Source organism: Equus przewalskii, chromosome 8 (assembly GCF_037783145.1).
Source record: "Equus przewalskii isolate Varuska chromosome 8, EquPr2, whole genome shotgun sequence".
NCBI classification, from domain to species: Eukaryota; Metazoa; Chordata; class Mammalia; order Perissodactyla; family Equidae; genus Equus; species Equus przewalskii.
In genome coordinates this window covers 80,376,449-80,387,417 of record NC_091838.1, presented here as the reverse complement: position 1 = coordinate 80,387,417, position 10,969 = coordinate 80,376,449, and positions in this window count along the sequence as shown.

Here is a 10,969-nt window from a genome sequence, read left to right as displayed (position 1 = left end):
TTTGATCTTCCCTCCACCTTCAAGGTTGGCACTATTATGACCCCTCAGTGTCTTCATCTGAAAAAGGTGATGGACCCAGGACTTGAGGGCTGTCAGTTGGGTGCAGGGACCCTTCTTACAAGCTAGCGAGGGCTAAAATCAGCTCACAGATGGGAGGAGTTGATTTCATCCATCCTTCTTGGACTTCTACTTCTTAGGAGGGTTCAGAGAGATGGTTAGTCTGGCCCAGGCTGGCCTTCCATGACCCTCAGCCCTGTTTCCTCTCATTGCTCTGTACCCACCCTGCCTTCCACCCAAACAGCAAACATCAGCGAATTCACTGCCATAAATCGGCAATCATTACAGTTAAGGGCCAGATGCAGCATCAACCCTGTACATTAGGGAAGGAAAGGAGGCCGTTGTCCCAAATCCTGCCACCTCTCAGAGAGCCTGCTCACAGTAGGTCTCCAGGTCCTGCCTTTTCAGGGTTCCCAAGAAAATTATATGCAGCATCTGCCAGGATTTTACAATATGTGTTGTTGACACTTTAGAGGTGATCTCGTCTCTCCTCTTTGAGTCCCAGTGTGCAGTGACAGGTCTCCATCTAGTGTGACCCCAACCAGGCTGCTGAGGACATAGGTGATCCTGGATGGGAAAGTAGTTAGGTGTGGATTCCTCCTGCTCATCCGTCCTCATCCTCCTCATCCTCCTCCTTCCTCTCCTTCTCTCCCTTCCTTCCTTCCATCCAATAAACGTTCATAAGAAGCTCCAGTTTGGACATCCACATGGTCACTTGGACTTCTACTAGGCATCTCAAACTTCACGTGGCCAACAGTAAACCCCTGTCGTCCCCCTCCCCCACCCCCAATCCCGGCTTCTCTTGAAGGGCTCCTCATCTCAATAAATCAACACCATCCTTCCAGCTGTTCAGAACAAAGAACTTTGGAATTATCCTCGACTCCTCTCTTTTCTACCCCAAATCCAATCCCTCAGAAAAATCCAGCTGGCTCTACCATCAATATTTACCCAGAATCTGACCCCTTCTCTTCACCTCCACCAAACCTCCCTGGTCCACATGCCCAGGTCTCCCCTGGGTTATTGTGTCAGCCATCCCCCCGCTCCCCTCCCCTGCCTACCCCACAGCATCCTTTTGCATTTTAAAAATCATGTATATTGAGGCATAATTTACATATGGAACAATTTACTCTTTTTAGACGTGCAGTTCTTTGAATCTTGACAACACAGAGGGTCTTAAAGCAATCCTTTTAGAGTGTAAGTAAGGTCAGGTCACCTTCCCTGGTCCACCCTCCCTTCTGGCCCTGCTGGCCTCCTGGCTGTGCCTCAGCACCACTGCCCAGCAGCTCCCTCTGACCAGAACATGTTTTCTCCAGCCCTCCACCTCCTTACCTCCCCCAGAGTCTATACTCACATGTTACCTTCTTGGTGGGCTCTCTCGGACCCCCAACCCCTGTGGCCTCCTGCCCCTCTCTCCAGCTTGCTTTCTTCCCATAGCACATATCACCGTCTGCCACTTCCTATGATATATTTTGCACTTATATTGGTTGGTTGCGTCTTCCGGAGAATGTAAGCCACGTGAGGGCAGGGATTTACACCTGTTTTGTTCACTCCTGTACTTCAGCACCTAGGACAGAGTCCAGCATCTAACAGTCATCAAGTATTTGCTGAAAGCCTAACTGACTGAATAAGGTCAGAAGCGGAGCCCACGCATGCCCTGCAGACTGGGCGAAGCTCCCGGCATCCTTCTGTTCTTTCTCTACTCCTCCCATCCCTGTCATCGGCCTCCTGGCATGTTCCAGGCCCCAGAAGACAAGTTCATAGCCCAGAGATGGATTGGAGAGGCTTAGAGAGCCATCCAGACAGAGGCTCAGGCCTGGAGCCCCTACGAGAGGCCATGTGAGGACTGTCCTAGTCCCCAAGACAGGGCTCCTGTGCGCACAGTGGGCAGCCTCGGGAAGGACTGTCATGGAACTTTGTAGTGGGGGTCGAGTGGCTCCAAGTTTGTGGACTGGGGTTCCAAGACTGGCTTGGCTCTTAGTTCATGACCCAAGGCAGAACTCTCTGGAGAGAAATTTCTATTCTCAGTGAATGAGGATGTGAGCGCTTCCTAAAAACACTCTGTGCTTTCTAGAATCTTCTGGAGGGATAATATGGGCAGGGCTCCTTTCCTATCTTTTCTGTAATTATCTTAGCTACGCCCCACCCAGCTCAGAAGGACACCCAGGGCGTTGGCAGCTGAGGATCCACAACTTCTTGTAACCCCACTTGGAGCTCTGTATGCAGTTAGAATACCTGGGTTCTAACCCACTTTGGCGCTTCCCCTGGGGTCCCCTGCTCATCATTAGTTAGGACACACAGGGCGTTATGCGGCTGACTTAACTGGAATGCAGGTACAGCTCCCTACCTGCCACAGGTGCAGGATGGCAACTCTGGATCCTATTCCAGGAATCCTCTTCAGCAACACTGTCATCATGGCTGTCATCATCATCATGCACCTATTAATAAAATTAATGGTCATTTCTAATATAGTTAATTAAATATAATTAAGTTTCTGTATGTTTTTCTGTTTGTTACTGAGGTTAGATTTTCACCACGTTTATAAGATACGTTTGTGATGGCCTGACATTAAATATAAGTATACACAACACTCACTTTGGGGGCCCCTCCCTGAAGAGGACCCCACTCCACAGAAGCTGAGACCAAAGAGGACCTGTGACTCCTGATTGGGAGGCCACAGCGTAAAGAACATGAGGTTTCGAAGGTTTTGTTCTCTCTTGCCACAAATGAAAAATCCTATAATCAAAAGCCACAAAGGCAGATATTCCAGAGTACAGGGGCCGGTTTTCAGTTGAGCTGCTTCTCCTGTGAGCACCTCTGTGTTCTGCTCCAGAGTGAGTAGTCAAAGGAACTTCTTTTTTATGATGATTAATAATTCTTATTAATAATAAGTCAGCTCTACCATTTGCCATCCATGTGTCCTTGGGCACTTTCCTCATCTGCACCTGGTCAGGGCGACACTATTAAATAAGAAGGTAGTGGCTCACCTTCATTGAGCAGTTACTACCATGATCGTGTGCCAGGCACTGGGTGCTAAGGGCTTTTTCAGCAGGAGTTTCAGAATCTTCTTTACTTGTATGCGTCTCTTATTTGATATTTGTTTCCACCTTTTCAAAAAGTAGACTTTATTTTTTAGAGCAGTTTGAGGGTCACAGCAAAATTGGGAAGAAGGTTCAGAGAGTTCGCATATGCCCCCAGCCTCCCCCACCATCAACATCCCCCACCAGAGGGCACATTTGTTCCAATTGATGAGCCCACATCAGCACGTCATTGTCACCCAGAGCCCGTAGTCTACATCAGGGTTCACTCTTGGTGGTGTACACTCTGTGGGTTTGGGCAAATGTATAATGACGTGGATCCACCGTTAGAAGACCATATAGAGTAGTTTTGCCCCCCTAAAATCCTCTGTGCCCCACCCCTTCATCCAACAAGTGCTTTTCTTGTAAGAACTCACAGCATTCCCCAGAGTGTTCCAAGGAATGCTATTCCTATAAGCTGCTCCCCCCAAATAGGTTACCTGCATGGCTGTCTTCTGTATCCCTTTCCTGGAGATTTACAACCCACCACACCACAACTTCTCACAGCCTTTACTGCCCTAGGAAACTTTTGAGCTTTGTTAACCCAGAGGTTCCTGAGTATATTTGACTGAGGAAGCCTTTCTCCCCAGCACACCTGTTTACATGCATCGGGACCCCGCCCCCACACATCGGCGTTGCTGTGCATCAACTCCTTCCAGCTCCCCACCCTCAGGCACATGGCAGGGTCAGACTTCCTGGTGCCCTGTGTGGGTGGGATTATGTGACTAGTTCTGGCCAATAAGTCCTGAGTGAAGGGACATGGGTCACTTCCCAGCTGGAGCATTAATTGTTGGTATGACTCCTTCTGGAACTTTCTTTCCTTCTGTCATGCTGACAGGTTTCAAGATAGTGGCTACAGAGTTTAGGTCCTGAAGTGGAGAGTCCTCAGCTGGCCTAAGGTGGACACAAAGTCAGGGAGAAAAATACCTTCCAATAACTAAGATGTTGGAGTTGTGATTGTCTACAATCTATGTCCTGACAGATCCACATCTCAGGATGCTGGTTCCTCAGGCGTTTAGTGACTGGGACATGGTTTGTTCATAATAAATATCTATTGAATTAGTGACTGGCCCACAACGTCTTCCTGGAGACAGTTGCATGCAATGAAATCCCACATATGAGTTATCTGGGTTAAGCATTGCCCACTCCAGTCCCATCCCTATTCTAGGGACAAAAAAACACAAAAGGCATGTCTGGGATTTCCCCCACATCTGGAGGAGGCCACATCAGGGGATGGGGTGTCCTCTTCAAATGAAGAAGTCGAGAAGCCACTTCCTCGCCTGGATCCTCAACATCCTTCAACCAGCGGTGGCAGAAGGTGAAGCTGGAAGCACTGGCATGGATAAAATCTTGTTTTTCATCATGTATCTAGAGCTGGTGGCAGCAAGGAACAAGCCGAGCCTCAGCTGTGACTCCAGTCCTGCCAAGCCCTCACCAGAGCCCAAGTCAGTCACCCCCAGAGAGAATGAAGAGGTTTGGATGGAGATGGAAGCACAGGGTCACTGGTGCAGCCTGGACAGCCTTTTCAAGTCCCTGCTGCAGAGTTCGAAGGCCTATCGACTCAGCTATTGAATTTCCCTGAGAAGCTCAAGTCCACTGTCCTAGCAGCTCTGATTGACTCAGCCCCAGCCAGGCCGAGAATCGTGTGGATAAACAAACTCAAAGAGCCCAAAGAGAGGAGCGTGGGGCTCCATGACCTGGCCCACCTGAAGGGCCAGGCGGGGTCACAGGGAGGGTGGGAACTCCCAGGTAGGGGCCGGGTCAGCTTCCTGGCTCAGCACCCACAGTCTTAGGCAGAAACGCTGCTTAACCTCATCGCACCGCAGGTTGCTCATATGTAAAGCAGGGCTCTTTTGAGGAATTGTTATTATTAACATTGCCCCGTGAGTCAAGGGACCTACTGAAATAATATATGGAATGCTCATGATAAACGCTAGCTGTGTGCCAGGCACCGTTCTGAGGCGCTGCTTCTGTGGTTATTATTTCCGTTCAGCTGTACGCATTCCGAACATGTTCCCTTGGCCATGTGTCTGCCACGTGCTCTGTGTCTACTGTGCAGAGAGACTTCTGTGTGGCTATGGCCTGGCTCCCTTTTGCTCCTTCTTCCGGTGAGAGTCCAGACTTCAGCCAGTTTGCAGACCCAGAACCCCTGAATGAAGGGGAGGCCGGGTCCCCATGAGGGAGGCTCCAGCTCCACTGACAACAATTTATACTATTCTTCCTAGCCTTTCCTGAAGGGACCTATGGCCATTTACCAGGATGGCTGCACTGGGGAAGGGGGAATAGTCAGATTTTTGGGGGTTACTGGACACAGGCTCTACGCTGACACGAATTCCAAGAGAACGAAACAGTCACTTTGGCCCACCGGTCAGAGCAGGGGCTCATGGAGGTCAGGTGATCAACGAAGTTTAGCTCAGGTCCACCTCACAGTGGGTCCACTGGGCCCCCAAGGCCATCCTGTGGTTGCCTCTCAAATTCTGCAACGTGTAATTGGAATAGACACGCTCAGCAACTGGCAGAATCCCCACGTTGGAAACAGTCCTCACCCCGGTCACAGGGTGGTCTGTCGCCCAGGCTGGGCTAATTTGAGCACTGTGTCCCCTGGGCCACCACAGTGACCTCTCCAGGGATGAACGCGTGACTCACATCGGCCAGGTGGAGCCCTCTCTTTTCTCCCCCAATGGGAAATGCTGGGGAAGAGCTCCGTGTCTGCCACCAGCTGTGGCATGAGGCCTCTTGGGGCCTCTGGGGCCCGGTGGGCTGAGAGGATGAAGCCAGAATTCAGACACATCTTGCAAAGCCTAAGCATATTTAAGTCCAGAGTCAAGTCCCCGAGGCCAGATCCACGCTGCCCTTTCTTCTAGGTGATGAATTCAGCTAATCAGGTTTTAGTAAGCCAGGGTGAGCTTGGAGGCAGTGACATGGACTCCAGTGTCCTGACTCAAACGCTGCGCTGGGAATCTTCTGTTTTCCCCTCCAGATCTCTCTCCACCTTGATCCACTCTGTTCTGTGTCCATGGAAATGGACCTGTGTGGCTTCCATTTAGATTTCGCCAATGGGGAGATCTGGCAAGAGGGGATGTGGGAGCATTTATTCCCTCTATTTGCCCAGTGGAGACTCTGGAGTCTGGATGTTTTCTAAAGATGGGTCGAGCCTCTGCAAGGTGGCCCTCTCCATACAGCCTCTGGTTTCCAGCTTCTGAAGTGCCCCGCCTCCCCTGGCCTGGCGGGTAATGGCACCCTGCCATTATTAACCCAGGTTCTGCGTTATCTTTTATGATTTCCTTGTTCTCTGAGTTTTTGAAAATAGTCCTTTTGTTAAACCATGCCCAAATCAGTCAATGGGAGTATGCCACTGCCTACTGGTGGACCCTGCCTGCTGCATACACTATACGATTGCCACACCCAGACAACTCAACAAGAGAAGACAAAATGTCATCAAGAGATCATCTCATTGTGAGAGCTGGGTGCATGTCTCAGCCCAGGCGATGATCTTGGGAAAGTTACCTTAGGTTGTCAAGGAAGGGAAAGCAGTTGCTGAATATATGAGTTGGCCTTGTTCTGCTGTCATGCACTGTGCTGGGTACTTCTGAGGCCGGGTTTCCTACTGGGACCATCCGCCCCTTAGCAAGTCAGGATGGCCTTACTTCTAGCACAGAACTCTGGAGTTCGTTGCATTTTTCAGTGGTCTGCTATGGACTGTTTGTATCCGTCCCTAATTCATGTGTTAAAATCCTAACCCCCAATGTGATGGTATTGCGAGGTGGGACCTTTTGGAGGTGATTAAGTCATGAGGGTGGAGCCCCCACAGATGGGATTAGTGCCCTTCTTAAAGAGACCCCAAAATGTTTGCTCTCCCCTTTTGCGATGTGAGTACACAGTGATAAAGATAGCTGTCTGTGAACCAGCAATCAGTTCCCACCAGGTACCAAATCTGCCCATGCCTTGATCTTGGACTTCCAGCCTCCAGAACTGTGAGAAATAAACTGCTATTGTTTATAAGCCCCTGAGTCTATGGCATTCTGTGATAGTAGCCTGAACAGCCAAACACGGTCCATCCGACAGCAACTCATCTTCTCCTGGAAGCAAATCTGGATCCGAGATTCTTTTCTTTTTTCAATTTAAATTTTACTGAAGCATGGCAGGCACTATAGAGAAGTGAACGGCTCGAACTTTCACAGACTGAACCACCCATGTCTCAGAAGCCCGAAGTCTAGAAATAGAACACAACGGTCGCTCCAGAAGCTGCCTTCAACCCCTTCCAGATACTGACCTCCCACCAGGCAATGACTTTTCTGACTTCTGACTGTCTGTTTTTTATAGTTTAAATAATTGGAATCATAAACATGTACTCTCTAGGAGCTGGCTTTTTTTGCTTATTTGTAAAATTCATCCATGTTGCATGTCGGTCTAGTGTGTTCCTTCTCGTTGCTGCAAAGTGTTCCATTCTATGAACATGCCAGTCCACTGTAGATGGGCATTTTTTTCCTAGTTTTTGGCTATTCTTACTAATGCAGCTATGAACATTTTGGAACACTTCTTTTGGGTTACAAACAGTGGGACGGCTGTGCCCATGGAAGAATCTATTAAGGATGAACACACGTATCCCTAAGAGTTTTCCAGCACCTCACCCACACTTGTGTAAGGTCTGATTCCTATCACAAGCTTCTCATTTCCACAACACTCATGACACCTCTACTTCCTCGAAGCCTGACAGACACAGCTATTGTGTCTGGGCATAGTTCCAGGTGAACAGAATCTTAGAGACGGGAATCAGGAACTGATTTTTTGATCTTACTATATTTAGAGTCATCTGTTATTCTGTTGCCCAGCAGCTAATCCTGTGGGTGGCTGAATTACAACACAAATTGAACTCACAGCTCTAGGGTCTTATGTTAAATTAGGGCTACCTCAAACGGTAGCTCAGCTCCCATGTGTACCCCACCTTTCACTTTGGCTTCCTACAATTAGTTAGCAATACCTGGATCTCAATTCCAAATTCCAGGAGAGAGACTCTGATGGGCCAAACTTGTTTTGGGTTCATACATCTGTGGCTAGCATTATGGTGCCCTCTTAGGGTAGCTGTGGTGGCCTATGGCAGAGAAAATTTCTGCTCAGAGAAAAAATATTACAGATGAGGCCAGGATGAGTGTGGGAAACCGTTTACCTCCCACCCTCACATTTTAAGGGTCCCACTTCTTCCCATCAATGTTCAGGCTCACTGTGTCCTCTTGTCTCCTGGTGTCTCCTTCCTGTCCCCTCCCTCCCTCAGCCAAGACTTGCTCTTTCATAATGTGGTCGATCATCTGTCCAGGATCATATGGCCGTGTCTCCTTCAAACACAGCACCTATTATCTATCTTCTCTGCTCCAGGCAAAGAGGCTGAGGTTGGGAGTGGGGGGGGGGGGGGTTGGTGAGCAGGGGAGTAGATGGGGGAGGACTATGGAGAGGACTTGGGGTTTCCCAACAGTCACGTTGAAGATCATCTGCGAAAGGGTAATAACACTTCACTAGCCCATGTGACACCTCTGCTAAATTGAAATGCAGCCCAGCGGACACAGGACCTGGTGAGCAGAGGTGCTTTCATGAAGACAAAGTCACTCCTTCCTTTGCATGAACGTAGCCTGGGACCATGGAAGTGCAGCTTGGTGAGGGTTGGCCCTATTTCCAGCCCCACGTACCACCTTGGTCCAGCTTTCCTGTGCAGTGCACAACAGGTACAACTGTATGCAGCAGCCCTCGATGTTTTATATACCAGATAAGTTAAAATATACTGTGCCAAGAGTCATGCAGGGAAGGGCCAAATCAGCAACTGTGGCACTGACCAAATGCTGAATCCCAGTTGGCTAATACTAATGAAAGGAAGTCAGATTATACTCAATGGGCGTCTTTAGCACATGTCTCATCCCTCATACACAAACCACGTGTTCACTGAGGATCTACTAAAGGGAGCTCAGTTTTGAGCCATATTTTTTTTTATTTAATTCATTCGAGAAATGGTTATGGAGAGTCTATAAAATGCCGGCACTGCTGTCTAGGTACTTGGGACACCTAAGTGAATATCAGGCTCATAAATGCCTTGGAGGAGCTTATCGCTAGTGTGGGTGAGACATAAGCATAATAAATAGATAAATGATATGGTTCATTTGAAGGTGGGGTCAGGGAACAGGAGGAGAAGGGCAGAGTAAGAGAGATTTTGAGCCCAGCAGGAGGCAGGTGACGCGCACAGTTGGCAGTCAGGGCTCATCTCGTTGGAAAGGTGAACTCTGAGCAAAGACTTTAGGGAGGAGAGAGTTCGCCAAGCAGATGGGCGGAGAGCGTTCCAGCAAGAAATGCTGGCATGTTCCGGGCACCGGGGAGGCTGGTGTGGCTGGATTCATCCATGCTCTTCAGATGCACATGCCCCACCTGCCTTGCTCCCAGGCCTCCCACGGCCGAGCAGGTGCAAGCGTGTCCCCGTCTTCCACTTCCTCTTTCTCCTGGGCTCAGCCAGAGGTCTTCGGCAGGCAGCATCTCAGGTGGAGCCGGGAGGCAGGTGTGGACATTTGCAGAATTGCACATGGGGAGCTGGGTAGAGTACGGAGAGGGAGCAAACCCCAGCCTGCTGGTTCTCCCCTCTCTTTCATGGACACAGGGTTTGTGGCAGTGGGGGATTTGACACGCACCCATAGGTAACGTCATGAATTCCTCCCTTGCAGGGTTATGGCTGAGAATGGTGGACAACTATGTGCTGGGGGCATTGGGGCAGACCTGACATGCCTGCTCAGTGGGGTCAGTCAGGCGTGGTGGGGTGGCAAATGCACAGCTCACAGATGCCTCTGCTCCTCTCTGCCCGTCATGTATCCAGGCAGACGTCCGAGATCTGCCATCACACGCTTGGTATGGATGCCAATTCAGACTGCTGGGAGTGATGGCCTGGAGAAGGTTCCCCAGGGAGGGGTGATTACCATTGACCTGTGTGACCTTGGGGAGAGATGAGAGCTCCCACCCCCAGGAGTCCAGCTGTCTTCTAACTTCCTAGTGTTCAGGATGCTTGGCTCCAGCATGGCTATGGGCTGAAGTGACAGGGCACAGCTTACATGGGTTTTTACTCTCACTGTCCCCTAGGAAGCACTGCCCACCCGGAGTTCCCCTTTAGGGGGTAACAGGGCTGATTTTTCCCTGGGGAAACATACCTCCCTCACTCTGGCCCATTATAGCACAGTGGGGCCTGTCCCATTCCCAGCTTTGGCACTAGGATTGGAACTCTGGATTTCTGCACTTCTTAGCCAGCACTTCTCCTGTGGCCCCTCTGCAGGGGTCCTTGGCCCCTGGGGCCTGGGTTTAGGGTGAGGTGCAGCCCAGTGAGGAGAGGAGGGAAAGGGAGGGGCTCTGTATTCACTGCTCAGAGCAGATGGTGCTGGCTCGCACAGCCGCTCCGCGAACCATGAGGTCCCCACAGAACCATCAGAGAAGCAAGCCAGCTTGCTGGGCCTCCCGCGTTGCCCTGTTGCCATGGCAATGCCCCAGTGCAGCACCAGGAATAGATGGTTTTGGAAGTGGGGGTAGTGTCTTATAAAAATATTAGCAGGTTGTGGGGGAGGGGATTTTTCCTGAGGGATTCTCTGAGTGGGTACAGGGTGTGGGGCTGCTCCTCCAGTGCAGGGAGGGCCCCCAGTGCAGGCCTGCTCCCCGCATTGCCGGCCTATCCCCCCAGTGCATGGCTGTCTCTCCACTGCACGGCTGTCCCCTTCTACCCTGTCTTGCTAGTGAGTGGCTGTTCCTTTCATTCTTGAGATGAATGACACTGCTGGGAATGAAGGGGAAGGGGGAGGGAGCTGCGAAGTACAGAGCGTGTA